The sequence below is a fragment of the Camelus ferus genome, chromosome 7 (assembly GCF_009834535.1).
Source record: "Camelus ferus isolate YT-003-E chromosome 7, BCGSAC_Cfer_1.0, whole genome shotgun sequence".
NCBI lineage: Eukaryota > Metazoa > Chordata > Mammalia > Artiodactyla > Camelidae > Camelus > Camelus ferus.
In genome coordinates, this window is record NC_045702.1 from 70,106,543 (window position 1) to 70,122,691 (window position 16,149).

General features: G+C 34.9%; 1 protein-coding gene and 1 pseudogene across 11 annotated transcripts in view; one reads left to right on the plus strand and one right to left on the minus strand.

Moving 5' to 3' along the window:
• The window catches only part of CACNA2D1 (calcium voltage-gated channel auxiliary subunit alpha2delta 1), a 426,371-nt gene that overhangs the window by 81,105 nt on the left and 329,117 nt on the right, over nucleotides 1–16,149 (plus strand). The window lies entirely within an intron of this gene.
• LOC102522061 lies at nucleotides 2,398–2,959 on the minus strand (annotated as a pseudogene).

Sequence of the window (16,149 nt, forward strand, 5' to 3'; positions counted from 1 at the left end):
TATAAAATAGATAATCAAAGGGACCTACTATAAAGCACAGGGAACTATATTCAGTTTCTTATATTAACATATAATAGAAAATCTGAAAAGAGAAAATATGTATGTACATACATGTGTAACTGAAATAACTTTGCTGTACACCTGAAACTAATATTGTAAGTCAACTACACTTCGATAAAAACTTAAACAAAATAAAGTAATTAAAGAACCTAATTACCACTCCCCCAAAAAAACTTTAAAAAAAAGCGAATAGATTTACAGAATACTACTATCCCTGTTGTATTCAAGTTTTAAGATATCTTTTATTAGATTTTTCCTTTTCTAATCATGTACTGGAAGAATATATATGTCCATCAATTGCATATGATCATCCACAAAGTAGATTTAAGTAATAGAGGAAAGGAAAAAAATAGAATTAGAAAGAGATAATATATTGTACTTTTTCTTAGTATAATACTTAGTATATCAGAACCTTTTAAATACAACTGAAGGGCTCCTTTTTTGTTCTGTTTAAATTATTTCAAGCACTGACCTAAGCCCTTTACTTTATCCATTATCTTAATAATGTTCAGGGCAACCTTGTGAAGTGAACATCATCTTCAACACGCAAGAAGAAATTGTTTGCAAGGTTGAATTTTTGTTCTAGGCTGTACAACCACCAAATGGGATGTAATTCCAATAATGAAAAGAATCTTGTTATGCTTTAGAGTATGTGTTAATATTTTACCTTTTCATATTGGCACTTGTATTTTGAGAATGCGAGCAGGTACCCAATTAGGTACACCGTTACTGTATCAGGTTATGCTTCTGTTCTTTTTCTAATTAGATATAAATTACAAGAAGGCAGAGCTCTGCCCCCAGGTATCCACTCATGAACATTTCCGTTTGAGCTACTTAAAAAAAAAAAACATAGAATGAAATTCTAAGATGTAAATTTACATACAGAATTTGAAACTTTCCGTTATTGTTGATATGCACAGAAACAGTTTTGTGTATGTATCTATTGAAAGTATTGCTAAGAATATTACATAAAGTAAGTTTTCCCTGATCTTGTCTTCATGGTCTCTCAACTGAATAAAATACATTTACTATCTTTTATGGAATATTATAGCTTATCCTTTTAAAAAATCTTTAAGACTGTTGTATCTAGTGGTTCCAGTTGATATCCTTGTGCTCTGACCAAGATGTTTAACCTCATGGAGTTGAGAGAGTTAACATAATCCATATAAAATATTTATTGACCCATAATCAGAGCTCAACAAATATATTTCATTTGTTGTATTAATTGAGGGTACAGTATTATATTAGTTGGAGGTACAGGCTAAACCATTGTAACAGAGGGATAAGATCTACATGTATTTTCCTCTCATATGACAGTCTAGAGGTGAGCAGTCTAGGGTCAGTCAGCAGGGTGGCTCTGCTTCCCTAAGTTTATGGCTTTCTTCCTGGATCCAACATGATCCTTCCACTTGCTTTATTTCCCAGCCATCTTGAAAAGGGAGAGAGACTAGGGGACTAGTCACTATAAGAGTAAGACATTTGCTCCTGTTCCAGTGGTCATAACTTATTCTCATGGCCATGTCTTACTGGAAAGGAGTCAGAGAAATGGGGTCTTGAGCAGAGTAGTCCATATGCCTACTGTCACAGTGGAAGAGGGCAGAACAAAGAGTGGAGCACAACTAGTAGTCTTCCACTGATAGGTGTTATTTGAAGAGCTGAATCTAAAAATGTACTAAAGATATGTGCACACAAAATGGAAGGTATATATAAACATAATGAAGAATAAAATTGTAGGTCATGAAAAAATAAAAAGACCCCTTGATTTCGAAACATATGAATTTTTTTGCATTGTTTTTTATTGAAGTGTAGTCAGTTGACAATGTTGTCAATTTCTGCTGTACAGCATGTTTCAGTCATACATGTACGTACATACAGTAAACATGAATTTTTAAACAATTTGAATTACAGAGTATTTTGAAGACATTTTATTTATTTTTTATTGGGTAAATTTGACATGTAACGTATAAATTTAAGGTATACATTGTGTTTGATACATTTATGTTTTCAATATGGTTGCCATTGTAATGATACTTACCACATTACATACTTACAGTGCAGTATTCTTGTCAGTGTTCAATAAACTGTACATTAAACCCCTGTTGCTATTTTAGTACTTGTTTAAACACTATTAATCTTATCCTGCCACTCTTCATGCCCTGATAACCACTGTTTTACTCTCTGTTGGTGTTGCTGTGTTTGTTTTTTTTAAATGTTTGGTATTTTAAAATTTCACATATAAAAGTGATATTGTTCAGTACCTACCTTTCTTGGTCTGGCATATCTTGCTTAACATAATGTGCTCAAGGTCCATCCATGTTAGTTTTTTTTTTTTTCAGTAGTGAAAATTTTTATATTTAGAATTAGCCAGCTGGACTGAGTTTAGATGATTCCAATTTTGTTGGCAACATCCAAAGCATCATAATCAGGAGCCAGTCGTACATATGCCTTCTTCTCTCCATCAGGCCTGATCAGGGTATTGACTTCAGCCACGTCAATGTCATAGAGCTTCTTCACAGCCCATTTGATCTGGTGCTTGTTGGCCCTGACATGCACAATGAACACTAGTGTGTTGTTGTCTTCAATCTTCTTCATAGCTGACTCGATGGTCAATGGGAACTTGATGATGGCATAGTGGCCAAGCTTGTTTCTCCTAGGGGCGCTCTTCCGAGGATATTTGGGCTGCCTTCTGAGCCGCAGTGTTTTGGGCCGTCACACACTGGGTGACGTCCAGATCTTTTTTTCGTGGCTGTGGATGCCTTTCAGCACTGCCTTCTTGGCCTTCAAATCCTTTGCTTTGGCTTTGGCTTTGGGAGGGGCGGGCGCTTCCTTCTTCGCTTTCAGCGCCATCTTCATGAAAAGGCCATCCATGTTGTTGAATGGCAGGATATCTTCCTTTCTCATGACTGAATAATATTTTATTGTATATATACCGGATTTTCTTAATTCATTCATTTGTTGATGCGCATTTTGGTTGTTTTCATTTCTTGGCTGCTGTGAATAATGCTGCAGTAAACATGGGGGTACATAATAGCTCATCAAATTCCTGTTTTCTTTCCTTTGGGTATATCCCAGAAGTGGAACTGCTGGATTGTATGATAGACCTATTTTCAATTTTTTGAGGAACCTCTGTGTTGTTTTCCATTATGTTTGGACTAATTTACATTCCCACCAATGGCGTATAAGTGTTCTCTTTTCGCCAATATGTGCCAGCCCTTGTTGTCTCTTACTTACTTGATGATAGCCATTCTAACAAGTATGAAATGATACTTCATTGTGATTTTTATTTGCATTACCCTGTTGGCTAGTGATGTTGAACATCTTGTCATATGCCTGTTACTTGTTTTGATGTCCTCTTGGGAAAAATTTCTATCTTATTCTCTGCCCATTTTTTTTCATTGGATTATTGTTGCTGTTATTAAGTTTTGCTAGTTTTTAAAAATATATTTTGCATATAACCCCACATCTGATATATGGTTTGCAAATTTTTCTCCTGTTCTATAGACTTTTTATTTTTCTTTCCTTTTCTTTCCTTTTTTTTTTTTTCTGCTATGCAGAAGTTTTTGAGTTTGATGTGGTCCGATTTGTTGATTTTTGTTTTTGTGATTTTTGCTTTTGGCAGTATGCTCAAAAAATCATTGCCAAGACCAGTATTAATGAGCTTCTTCCATATACTTTCTTCTAGGAGTTTTATGGTATCAGGTCCTACATGTAAGTCTTTTATTCATTTCAAGTTAGTTCTTATGAGTGATGTGAGATGGGGGTCCATTTTCACTGTTTGGCATGTGTTTTTCCAGTTTTCCCAGAACTTTTTGTTGAAGAAATTATCCTTTCCCCCTTAGATGTTATAGTCTGTCTTTTGAACATTAGTTGATTGTACATTGCAGGATTTAATTCTGGGTTCTCTATCCTGTTCTGTTGGTCTATATGTTTATTTTTGTGCAAGTATCATACTATTTTTATTACTATGGCTTTGTGGTATAGTTTGAAATCAGAAAATACAGTACCTCCAGTTTTGTTTTTTGTTCTCAGGATTGATTTGACTATTTGAGGTCTTTTGTGGTTCCATACAAATTTTGGGATTGTTTCTCCTACTTGTGTAAAGAATGCCTTTGTTATTTTGATGGGGATTATGTTGAATTTATAAATGCCTTTCGGTAGTATGGCCATGTTAACAGTATTAATTCTCCTAATCCATGAACACAGGATGTCTTTCCATTTGTTTATGTCTTCTCCAATTTCTTTCAGTACAGTGAAGACATTTTATTACTTTTCAGCACAAACACACACACTTTTTTTAGCTATCATGCTGGCAAATGGAGAAGCTGATCATCATATATCAATAAATAGATGACATTTTAGAAATTAAAGTGGTCTTATTCTTGGAAATGAAGTTAAGTTCATAGAACATTAACTAGCATCTAATACATTGATAAAGTATTTCATGATAAAGTTATACCTAAATTTCAACCGATATTTAAATTATCAAATACTCTGAATTAATGAGTTCTATAATGGTAAGAATTTGCTGTCTGTAAAAGGTTTCTGAAAATAAAGTGATGAATAGAAGCAGTTTGGATTTTTCTAAAAAAAAGTATTTCTGAATCTGCAAAAAGTTAAGGAAACAGAATGCTGCAGATACGTCAGACATCCTCATTAGCCGCTCTTGGCTAGCCTTCCCTGCGGAAAGGAAACCACAACAGTGGAAGCAAATTAGAAATCCCCGGGAGTTTTGGTTCTCCTTTGTGCACTATTTTCTTCACACGTCTCCCTTTCTCTTTAGGAATCTTAGACTTTTTCATAGCCCCCTTTGTACTACAGAAGGTGGGGATTGATAGTTATCATTTATACTTGGTTATTTAAGTCTTTGGTAACTCTTTGATCCCTCAGCAGAACTTATTTGGTGTTAGGAAGCAAGTATCAAAGCTATATTTTGAAAGAGGTAGCGTTTCTCCTCATTCCAAATAGATCTCTTTTTCCTGGCTGGGGACGAGTAGGGAACAGGGGACTAGCATGTCTGAGGTGAGGCAAATGATGTACTGAGGGGGAAGAACTGAAGGAGGAACATTCATTCTGAGAGTCATAAACTTGCAGGATCCTCAGGGTTAGTGGACATCTCCTGCCCCTGGTGCCTCAGTGGGCTCAGCCTAGTCCTAGCCCTAGGGCCCAGGGACAGTGAAGTCCTGATTTGCTCTGTCTTTTCTGTTCTCCATAGCCGGAGGCACAGACACTTGCCACCTACGGACATTACGCGAATTCCAGGCTTCTCCCCTACATTTTCTTCCCTGTGCCTTTCTCCCCAGCATATAATGTCTGGTCTTTCTTCCAGCTTTAGCTGATGCTTTTTAAGCCTTGCAGACTCATCCTCTGTCCATGTAAGTTGCCATGACTGTTCCACTAGTGTTAACGATGTATGCATTTTGAAATCTTCACCCAAGTGGCTCCATACTTCCCTTTTTCTTTCAATTCTAACCTGTTGTGTCTTCTGACAATGAAGGATGTTAGGAAAATCCAATTTTTTTTTGTTAACAGAGACTATTGTATCCCTCTGGTTATGTAAGAGAGTTGAAATGATGCGTGGCACCATGTTATTTGAAGGCTTTCTTAAAAGTAGATTCTGTCTGGATTTCTAACATGTTAGGCTAGAATGTGCAAATATCTTTAAGAAACTTATTTGTTAATTTTTCCTGGAAGTTTATTTGTGAAGTAGCATCATTCTGCCAAGGTATCATTGTAGAATTTCCTGGCTTTTGATTCACTTATTAGAATTTCGTAAGTTAAAGTTACATTGAAATCAATACTTTCATATTTCATTATGCTCTCAGAGATGTAAATACGAAATGTGTCTAAATATTGAGCATTCAGAACTCTTAATCCAGTTAGTATTTACATAAGCGTGTTAAGTGGAGAATTTCTTTTCATTAGTAACTCATGGGATTAACAGACTGATGCTTCTACTTTGGCATTGTGGTCACGTCATCTTGTGTAAACAGAATATTCAGTTTCTAGGTGGTGGAGAGTGTAATATATTAATCTGTTTACAGAAGAAGATAGTCTAAAGCAGATCATAATTAATCATTGGAGTTTCTGACGTGGGAATCAGCAAGATGCAGAGGCAACAACAGGGAGGAAGATATTTCCTTCTTCTCTCTGGAGTGTTGTTAAATAGCTGGATGGTATTAGATTTCCCTTTACCTGGTTCTTGAGTGAGATATATAGTAACCCTCTTCCTTACAGAAATGTTTCACGGGTAAAAGGGAGTATAAATGAAATGTGAAAGCACTCATAGATGCCATGAAAAAGTTAAATGCTTATTACATTTGAAAATGTAGCTTCATATTTATATTACTTTATAAAAGTAATATAACTATCTTCTAAAGGTAATGTAATTACTTTTCAAATAAAGCTATTTATTTTTATTTCCTATATTCTGGTGTTATGTATAGTTGCCTTATTCCCTCGATGTTGAAGTGGCATAACTAAATCAGTTACCATGGTTATGTAGGCCACTGGAGATTATCATTATTTTAGGGGGAAAACACTTTTTTCCTCTAAGTAGAAGGAAATCTATTTGAATACAGAAGTTACTGTCAGTAGAGACTGGACTCCCTTTATCCCACCTACTAGAGATTTTAAAGAAGCTTTCTTTTTTTTCTTTAAAGACAGTAGTTAGTTACAGTCATTTTCAAAGGTACAGAGTCAATTCCAAGGGGATTTCTAATCTTACGGTGACTTTCAATATTTTTTGAAGAGATTTTTTTTTTAAGTGAAGTACTAATTGTTTCACAGACATTAATAGTAAAAGATGATTAATTTTTTCTTTCTTACCTTACAAATCTGTTCCATTATCAATCGATTAACACTTTGTTATGCTAGTACTTGAGGGATAAATCATTAGTTATTGTTTCTCCAAATGCAATCTGATGGTTTGGTAATACTAATGACAGACAGGGTGACTTATAGTGGCTGTGCTCTTTTCTTGTGTGTGAACTGCACAAAGGAGAGGGAAGCCAGAAACTCACCAGTAGCCAAGTCTGTTGGCTTCTTCTCTGGGACGAAGATGAGTGGCTTAAAAGACTACCATCGCTACTGCACACTTTCAGTATGCAACCTAGAGCTCATTATTGTTATTTTTTTTTCCCGAAAATGTCATTAATGTCTTTATATCTAGAGCAGTGGTTCTTAGCCAGGGGCAATCTTGTCCCCCAGGAGACTTCTGTCAGTACGTGGAAGCACTTGTGATTATCACACTGGAGGCCAGGGGGTGAGTGCTACTGGCCTCTAGTGTGCAGAGGCTGAGGTGCTGCCGAGCATCCTCTAGTGCACAGGACATCTCCCCCTAGCCGAGAATTACTTAGTAGAAATGTCACTAGTTCTGAGGGTGAGAAACTGCCCTCGAAAGACTGAAGAATTTGAGGCAAGAATAAGAAATTCTTTAAAGGGATATAAAGTTGTAAAAGTTGGACATCAGCATGGATAGCTAGCAGTCCTGCTCTAGTAAAGCCATTTGTTAATAAGGTATGATGGTTAAGGGCGAATTAAACTCTGCAGCTTTTTAAAATTCTTATGTTGGCAGTGAAATTAATTTAGGTCGTTTGGGGTTAGGGACATTAAACAAGCAGCTCACTTAGCCTATGGTTAATTATTTTTTAATTTCGTCTTAATAGAATCTAGTGTGATCTCTTCTACTTTTAATTGCATATGAATTTTCTGGTCAAAATATATACACATTTCACTTACAGCTCCAGATATGCAGAGGGAAAGAGGATAGTATATTATCTCTGAAATTAAAAAACAAACAACAAAAACAAGAAGGTAGCTTCTTGTACATATTTTAATATTTCTCTTGTTTTAATTTTAAATGTTCTTAAAGGTAAATTTCAAACTTGACATATGTGTGAAATGTCTCCAACCCAGAAACTGAAGAATTCCTGATGCGCATCTTTTTCATGCTTACCTGAGTCTTTGTTAGAGTTTAGTTTCTCTATTTCAGGAATGACCCCTGGTATTTCACTTGTGTTTCTAGTTAAATATACTCACCTGTTCCTATGTATAGTATGGAGAAAGTGAACAGGCATGTTTATGGTTGTCATTTGTTCTGTTCCTTCTTAGATTTTAATATATTGCTCCAAAGTGTCACCATCAAATTCTTGTTTGTTTTTTTTTTTAACATTTTTTATTGATTTATAATCATTTTACAATGTTGTGTCTAATTCCAGTGTACAGCACAATTTTTCAGTTATACATGAACGTATATATATATTCATTGTCACATTTTTTTCTCTGTGAGCTACCATAAGATTTTGTATGTATTTCCCTGTGCTATACAGTATAATCTTGTTTATCTATTTTACAATTTTGAAATCTCAGTCTCTCTCTTCCCACCCCCCGCCCCCTTGGCAACCACAAGTTTATATTCAATGTCTGTGAGTCTATTTCTGTTTTGTATTTATGCCTTTTTTTTTTTTTTAATCAAATTCTTGTTAATAGGCAGTAGGACAAGTAGCATTATATGCTGTGGACGATTCACCAATTCTGACTTCATTCTTCCTAAATATTCTTCTTCAAGATAATGTCCCATTTGAAACATGAGAGTGTCCCAGCCAGGAAGCTATATCATATCAAATCAAATGAATAGAAGGAGTAGGGAAAATATTATCAGACTCTTGTGTTTGATGTTAGAATGCCTGTTTGATGTACTTATCACTGGAAAAGTATGTGTTATAAATCTGAGAAATTGTTTATGTGTATATATATGTGTGTGTGTATATGTATTTAATTACCTGTGTATATATACAGATCATGTTCACAGTAAGTCAGCCTAGGTTATATTTTGAATTCTTACTAATGGCTGTAATAGGCACTAGAAGTTCTGAACTAGGAGTCAAATCTAAAATAGCTTGGAGTTTACTATATAGTAAAGTATAAACCAATACCTTGAATTTTATGGCTCTCCATAATAGTGTCCTTTCAATCTTTGAGTAATTCCTTGTACCACACAGATTTCTTTTTTTTTTCCTTATTAATGAACATTTCCTCAAAAGTGTGGCTATAAAACCATCTTTATATATATATACATACACTTTTTTTTATTGAAGTATAGTCAGTTTACAATGTTGTGATATAATACCATCTTTTATCATCTCTTTGACTGTCATATACATGTGACTTACTTTGCTCTGAATTCTGACAGCACACTTTTCTGTACCTCTTCATTGGAACTCTAATATTTTTCCTCATATTGACCATTACCTTATTTTGTGTATTTATTCTATATTAGAATCTAATTATCATTTAGGTGTGGTATTTATATTTCATTATGTAATTGCATGCTTTCTTTTTAAGTTTCAAAATAGATACTGATTTTAAAATACAGAGAAGACCTTGTTAAAGTTAGCGTTCACACTGCTAGCAAACCTGACACAGTACTGATACCATTGTCCATTCACTAATTCAAGTCATCAGTGTTTACTGTGTCCCTGCCATGTGTCTGCTCTGTGTCAGGCACTATATTATGTGCTGGACTGTACCAGTGAACAAAACAGGCAAGAATCTCTGTCCTCTTAACACTAACAATGTGGTTAAGGGAAATAAATACATAATAAATGTGATACTTATATGTTAGGTGATGTTTGCATATGTGTAACGGTAACAAAATAGAAATCTGAAGCCATAAACATTTCGAAAGTACTATTTTATCTCAAAAAGCTAGGTTAAAGGGGAAAGAAAAAAAAAAGGGCTGTAATTTACTTAAAATGAAGATGTAGACAGTCAAATGTGAGTCTTTAAATGATACTAGTATAATGTCATTCATCTTATGAGTGCTTATGTCTTCGTAAATTTATGCAAACTACATTGGATTAATATATTTTAGCAGTTGGTATTGGCATTTTTTTTTTCCTGAAGTGTATTAGTTGAAACAACTGACAATATACTAGAGAGAACTAATGCATTTTAAAAGCTTGAGTTTTGTTTAAGAGATTGCAGTATTTGCTTTTTTAATCAAAGAAGAGAAGGGGAGTTTGAAGGGCTTATGTGTTAATTAAGAAATACTGTGTATTTTGTTATGGCAAAATTCATTTTTAATTCAGTAATGAATTACTAATTAGCAGAGAAATGCAAATCAAAGCTACAGTGAAGTATCACCTCACACCAGTCAGAATGGCCATCATTAAAAAGTCCACAAACAATAAATGCTGGAGAGGGTGTGGAGGAAAGGGAACCCTCCTACTCTGTTGGAGGGAATGTAGTGTGGTGCAGCCATTATGGAAAACAGTATGGAGATTCCTCAAAAAACTAAAAGTAGATCTACCATATGATCCAGCAGTCCCAATCCTGGGCATATATCTAGAGCGAACTCTAATTCAAAAAGATACATGCACCCCAGTGTTCATAGCAGCATTGTATACAATAGCCAAGATGTGGAAAGTCCTTCAACAGATGATTGGATAAAGAAGTTGTGAGATATATAACTAATGGAATACTACTCAGCCATAAAAAGGAATAGAGCAATGCCACTTGGCAGCAGCATGAATAGACCTGGAGATCATCATTCTGAGTGAAGTAAACCAGAAAGAGAAAGAAAAATACCGTATGATATCACTCATATGTGGAATGAAAAAAAAAAAAAAAGAAAGAAAGAAAGAAAAAAGAAGACACTAATGAACTTACCTGCAAAACAGAAACAGACTCACAGATATAGTAAACAAACGTATGGTTACTCAGGGAAGGAGGATGGGAAGAGATAAATTGGTTGTTCGAGATTAGCAAATATTAAATAGTACATATAAAATAGATTAAAAAATAGATTTCGTCTGTACAGCACAGGGAACTATATCCAATACCTTGTAGTAACCTATAATGAAAAAGAATATGAAGATGAATGTATGTATATGTACATGTATGACTGAAGTATGCTGTACACCAGAAATGACACAACATTGTAAACTGACTTTCAATAAAAAATAATGCAAATAGTATTCAGCTAATTTTCAGAGGAGGAAGTTAGGTTTTGTTTTTATTTTCTTCATTGTTGGTAAAATATATTCCAACATCAATTCAGATTTAGTGTCACTAGTTATTCTTTACCTTAGATGAAGGACTCTTCACATATCTCAACATTTCTATGTTGGCTAGCTTAAATGATGGTAAGATTTATGATAAATAAAGTGGACTTTATTATACTTTTGAATCATTGTAAAATATCTTAAGGGAACTTTGATCTTTGACAGTAACCAAGAAGGAAAATGGTATCATACTTTCGTATTAATATATCTTTTAGAAACGAGACAATCTCAGTTGCTAGGAAACAAGTAGTTCAAAAGCCCACGGAACACTTAATAAAGAAAAAAAGCATAACGAAATCATCCCACATTGCAAAATTCAACTAAAAGGAAATGAAATTGATTTTGTGAATGTCTAAAGCAGTTGAGGGGACAGTGAATCTCTTTTCCTGTCTGCATTAGTATTGAAGATACATGAATTTAGCCAGCGAAGATAGTGAAATTAGAATGCTGACAAGAGGCATGTTACAACATTTTCTTTTGAACTCACCTATCATTCTTATAAGGTAGAATTTTATCTATTCACCCAATTCACATATATTTTTATGCCATGTGTGCTATCTATTCTTTTAGCTTTTCTGTCCAGAATTTCTTTTCAGCATCCTACACAGTTATGATGGTTATAATGGGAATCCTGAGATAATTGTATTATTTTATAAAGTATAATGGAAATTGTACATTTCTCACAATAGAGCTTATTTTTCATTTCAATAAAATGAATCTAGTGACTAATGCAATGAACATGCAGAGTGGTAATTATAAATAATGTTCATCACAACTTACAAAAATGCTTTCTTAGCATTTTTATTTTTTGAAAGAGTGAATCACTTGGGGAGTTGATTGTAGAACTACCCATAAAAAACAAATAAATGTAATACATTTAAGGGAACTCAGGAAGAGCCTGGGTTTCAGCAAGAGTTCGAGGTCCTTAGAAGATCGTCTGGTCAGGGGAAGGGCTGTCCAGAGCCAAGGGAGCCCCAGAGGCTGATTATTATTGTTGCCTCTCAGCTCAGGGCTCCTCACAGCTAACTCATTGTATTAGTTTTCTGTTGTTAATGTGACAAATAACTATCAATTTATTGGCTTACTACATTTGTTATATTACAATACTGTACATCAGAAGTCTTTTCCGTGGCTCACGGACCCTTCCCTCCCTCTTCAAAGCCAGCAACATGGGCCAGTTTCTTCTCATGCTGCCATCTCTCTGGTTTTCTCTTGCACTAGTACATTTTCCTCTTCCATTTTTAAGGATCTTTGTGATTACATTGGACTTACTAGCACAATACAGGATAATCTGTAAGTGCAGCTGGTTAGCAAAACTTCACATGCAAACTTAATTCCCCTTTGCCATGTGACAGGATAGTAACAGGGTCTGGAGGTTAGGGTGTCTTCAGAAGGTCTTTGTTCTCCCTACCACTTACATCTCTCAGTATCTGAAGACTGTTTTCCTCTAGTCTTTTCACTTCTGCTGCTGCTTCTGCCCTTGATCTGTCCAGCTGTCACCTGATGGTGAGAGAATCTGATTGTTTAGTGTATTACCTTTGTTTATATAGATCTTTTGTACCTGGCTTCTCACAGGTCATTGATTCAGAAATTAGTTGCTTCTAGGTCTGATATATTCTGATGCAAATAGGCAGGAAACAAGAGCAAACTCTTAATTTAGAATGTTGCCACCCATATGTGAGGAAATTCCCAGGGCTCCTTCATCAGGGACTGTTACAGGGGAAACTTCCCGTCAGGAAGATGGCTGGGGGCATGGCAGAGATCTTGATGGCTTGTCTAGGACAAATTCCATTGGAGGGCAGTAAATGTACAAGTATTGAGGGGGGAGGCTGTCAAAATTTATGTATTTAAGATTTAATATATGCCGAAATTTGACTGTTTCTCTTTAGGGAACTTAACTTACCATGAGCTGCCGTTCTCTCTCCCAAGAGGGGAAAAAATTAGTCTCAGCATTTCAAGGTTAGTCTCTTTCAGTTTAAAACAGCATCTTGTGGTCAATTATGTATTCAGTAAGTTCACAGTTCCAAATCCCTTTCAATAGTCTCTGTTTTTTTTTGTTTTTTTTTTTTTTTGACTTTGCTTCTTGGCAGTGGGATGTAAGGAGAAACTTAAATGACAAGATACCTGGTGTCTACTCTCTTCGGTTCTTTTGACATGGATATTGAATGTGATTGTTGCTAAGAACTTGGCCAGTCTCTTCAGCCTGTTTAAGGGTCCCTCAACTCTGGATGGTTTTCATCATCATCCTTCAGCTGGACCTCTGCTTCCTGCTGTCCATCTCTCAGTTTCTGTGTTGAGGTCTCCTTGAACCCACACTAAGACAATCTCCCAACAGCTATACTGATCCTTAATTCTGAGTTACCTTTCTTGTTAATCCTAAAATGCTTTTCTGTTTCTACTCATCCTGCTGAAGCCAAGAGAGGTCCTGGGCATAGGGTGACATTGCAAATTCTCTGCCTGAATGTAAAACATTACCATTTCACTCGCTGCTGCTCTGGGAAGTGGTTTGTTCCTGAATAATGTGAAATAGGACTCAAACTCCTTTCACTTGATATTCCAATGCCTGAAACCCACTGTTCTCACTAATACAATGGTTAATGGAATGTAATTTTTAGATTCCTTAACGTGAGTAAACGATGAACTCGAAACACCTCAGAGTGGTATAGAGTAGCTATCTAAACATGATTGCTGGTATAATCTTCCAGGTCTTCCAAAACTTGGGAGCATATTTAGCTTTTAATAAACCTCTCTGGTGTGCTGGTATTATTTCATGGCATAATACTCAGTATTATCATTTCTAAAACATTTCTTTAGGTATGTTATTAAGTGATTGTATCAGTGAGTGGTGTCACTTTTTAGATATTACATTTGAAGTTATTTTTTAAATGTATTATTCTGAAAATCATCTTGGAACATGGAGTTAATTAGAGCAAAAAGACTTAGAAGGAAGTTTTCAGTGAAAAAGGTAGTGAAACCATAGTCTCTGTTGTCATCATAGCAAAACTTCGTCTGTGAATTTAGTAGTGAAAGAGAATTAAAGCCAGTGAACTAAAATTGTGGGAAAGAAGGAATGTACAGGCAACAAGTATTCTTTTTGTCAAAACTTATGTCAAGTCAGAAGATTTGAACCATGCAAAAATTAAAGTGTATTAGTGTATCAGTCAGGAAGAAAAAGATCTGGTCTTGACTTCTCTTTATATGCTACATTCTTTTTACTAAGAGAAATAGAAGCAAGTGTCAGATCACATGGCAGGAGTTGACATGTGATTTGAATGAAACTCTCTCATGTGAAAAATTCATATTATTTTGGCCATGTTGTTTTTATTTCAGGAAAGTTACTGTAGTGTAAAATGGTAAGGCAGATAATTTTTATAAAGGAAAAGGAAAGATACTTAAGGCTCTGTTTAAAATATTTATGTGTTAACATGTTAAATATTTCAGAAGTGTGGTTTATTTTAGTGGTGGAAAGGATTATAAATACATATAAATTATGAAACTATATAATCTTAAAAATCCATGTGAAACTTTCTACTCTGAAAATTGTTTACTAAACATATACCGAGAGACTTTTTGAGAGCCTTCAGAATATCTCATGCAACAAAAAAGAATATGATGTTTGAAACCTGAACCAAGAGCTAATTCTTTTCATGGGGCAGTTAAATGGTTCTAATTCATTTTTATTACAAAGAAGACACTTTAAACATGGTTTTCTACATAAAAATGTACAGCAGGAAATTTACTTTGGGGCCCTAAACTTAAGCTTCCTTGACTTTATTAAAGTTTATTTGCAACCTAAATCTTTATTTTCTAAGCATTTAAAAATTACCCTATAAACAGAATTTGGGAGAATATTCTGTATCTATTTGAGAATATATGTGTATACTTGATTTAAATTGTTTTTTTCTGATTTATAGTTCATTCATTCTTTAAACCACCTATAATGTGTTTGGCATACGTAGATGATGACTTAATAAATGCTGTTATCTGTAGTACATCAAGTGAAGTAGAGATTATACATCCTGAACCGTCTTTACCAACTCTCAATTATATTCTAGTCCCTCTACCACAGGAAGGAGGTTAGACTTCATATAGAAATGAACAAGATATTAATGGTAAAAAGCACAACTGCCTTTCATACCCATTAGCTGTAATGGTTTTACTGCAAAGATCTAAATATCCTGGATCATTTGAAGTACTGTTGTTTATCTTTTTGTCCCCCAGGTGAATTAATCTGTTCAGCAGTTCATGTTCCTGAATGTCATCTTAAGCTGAAATGACCAGCTTTGGGTTGGAGGGAGTTCTTCATAGATAACCTGGGTTTTTAAAAGTAGGACTAAGAAATCTGCCCATCAGTAAAAAAGCATAAGTAATCCAGTGACATGCAGGAATCCTGAATCTACTAAATATGGGGACTTTATATGCCTAACTTTACTGTTTCTTGAATAGTTGGAATGAAAACCTAAAAGGTCAAAATTCAAACAAGTCTGAGAAAAACCTCATAGTTTGAAAGAGAGAAATAATTTTAGCAGTAAAAGTTTGATTTAAATCTTTAAGAACTATTAATTAGTTTATTAATTAAATTATTAATTTTAATTTATCAATTAAATATTTCTATTTTTAGTCACTTAAAAATGTATAACTTCATGTAAAAGCAACACACTCTTTTTAAAAATAAATATTAGCCTATGTGTCTGTATCCTTAGAAACCAGGGTTCACCAGTAGCATACGTTCTCAGCTGGGACCAGGCTGTGGAACCTGTTGGTAGTAACGCAGAATGCTGGAATTGGGCCAGAAAAAAGCAGGGTTGAGCTGGTTCCTGCTTGTGCCTGGATTCACTTTTCATAAGACAACAAAAACCTGCCAGTCCCTGGCTTTCAAAGATGGTTTAGTCATGCGTGTGCAGCCCATCTGTTGGATGCTTAAGGGATTTCCTTCTCAGCTCAGCCCTCCAGCCACAAACATGGTCATTGGTTTTTTTTTGTTTTTTTTTGTTTGTTTGTTTGTTTTTGCTTCCTCCTCCTTTCT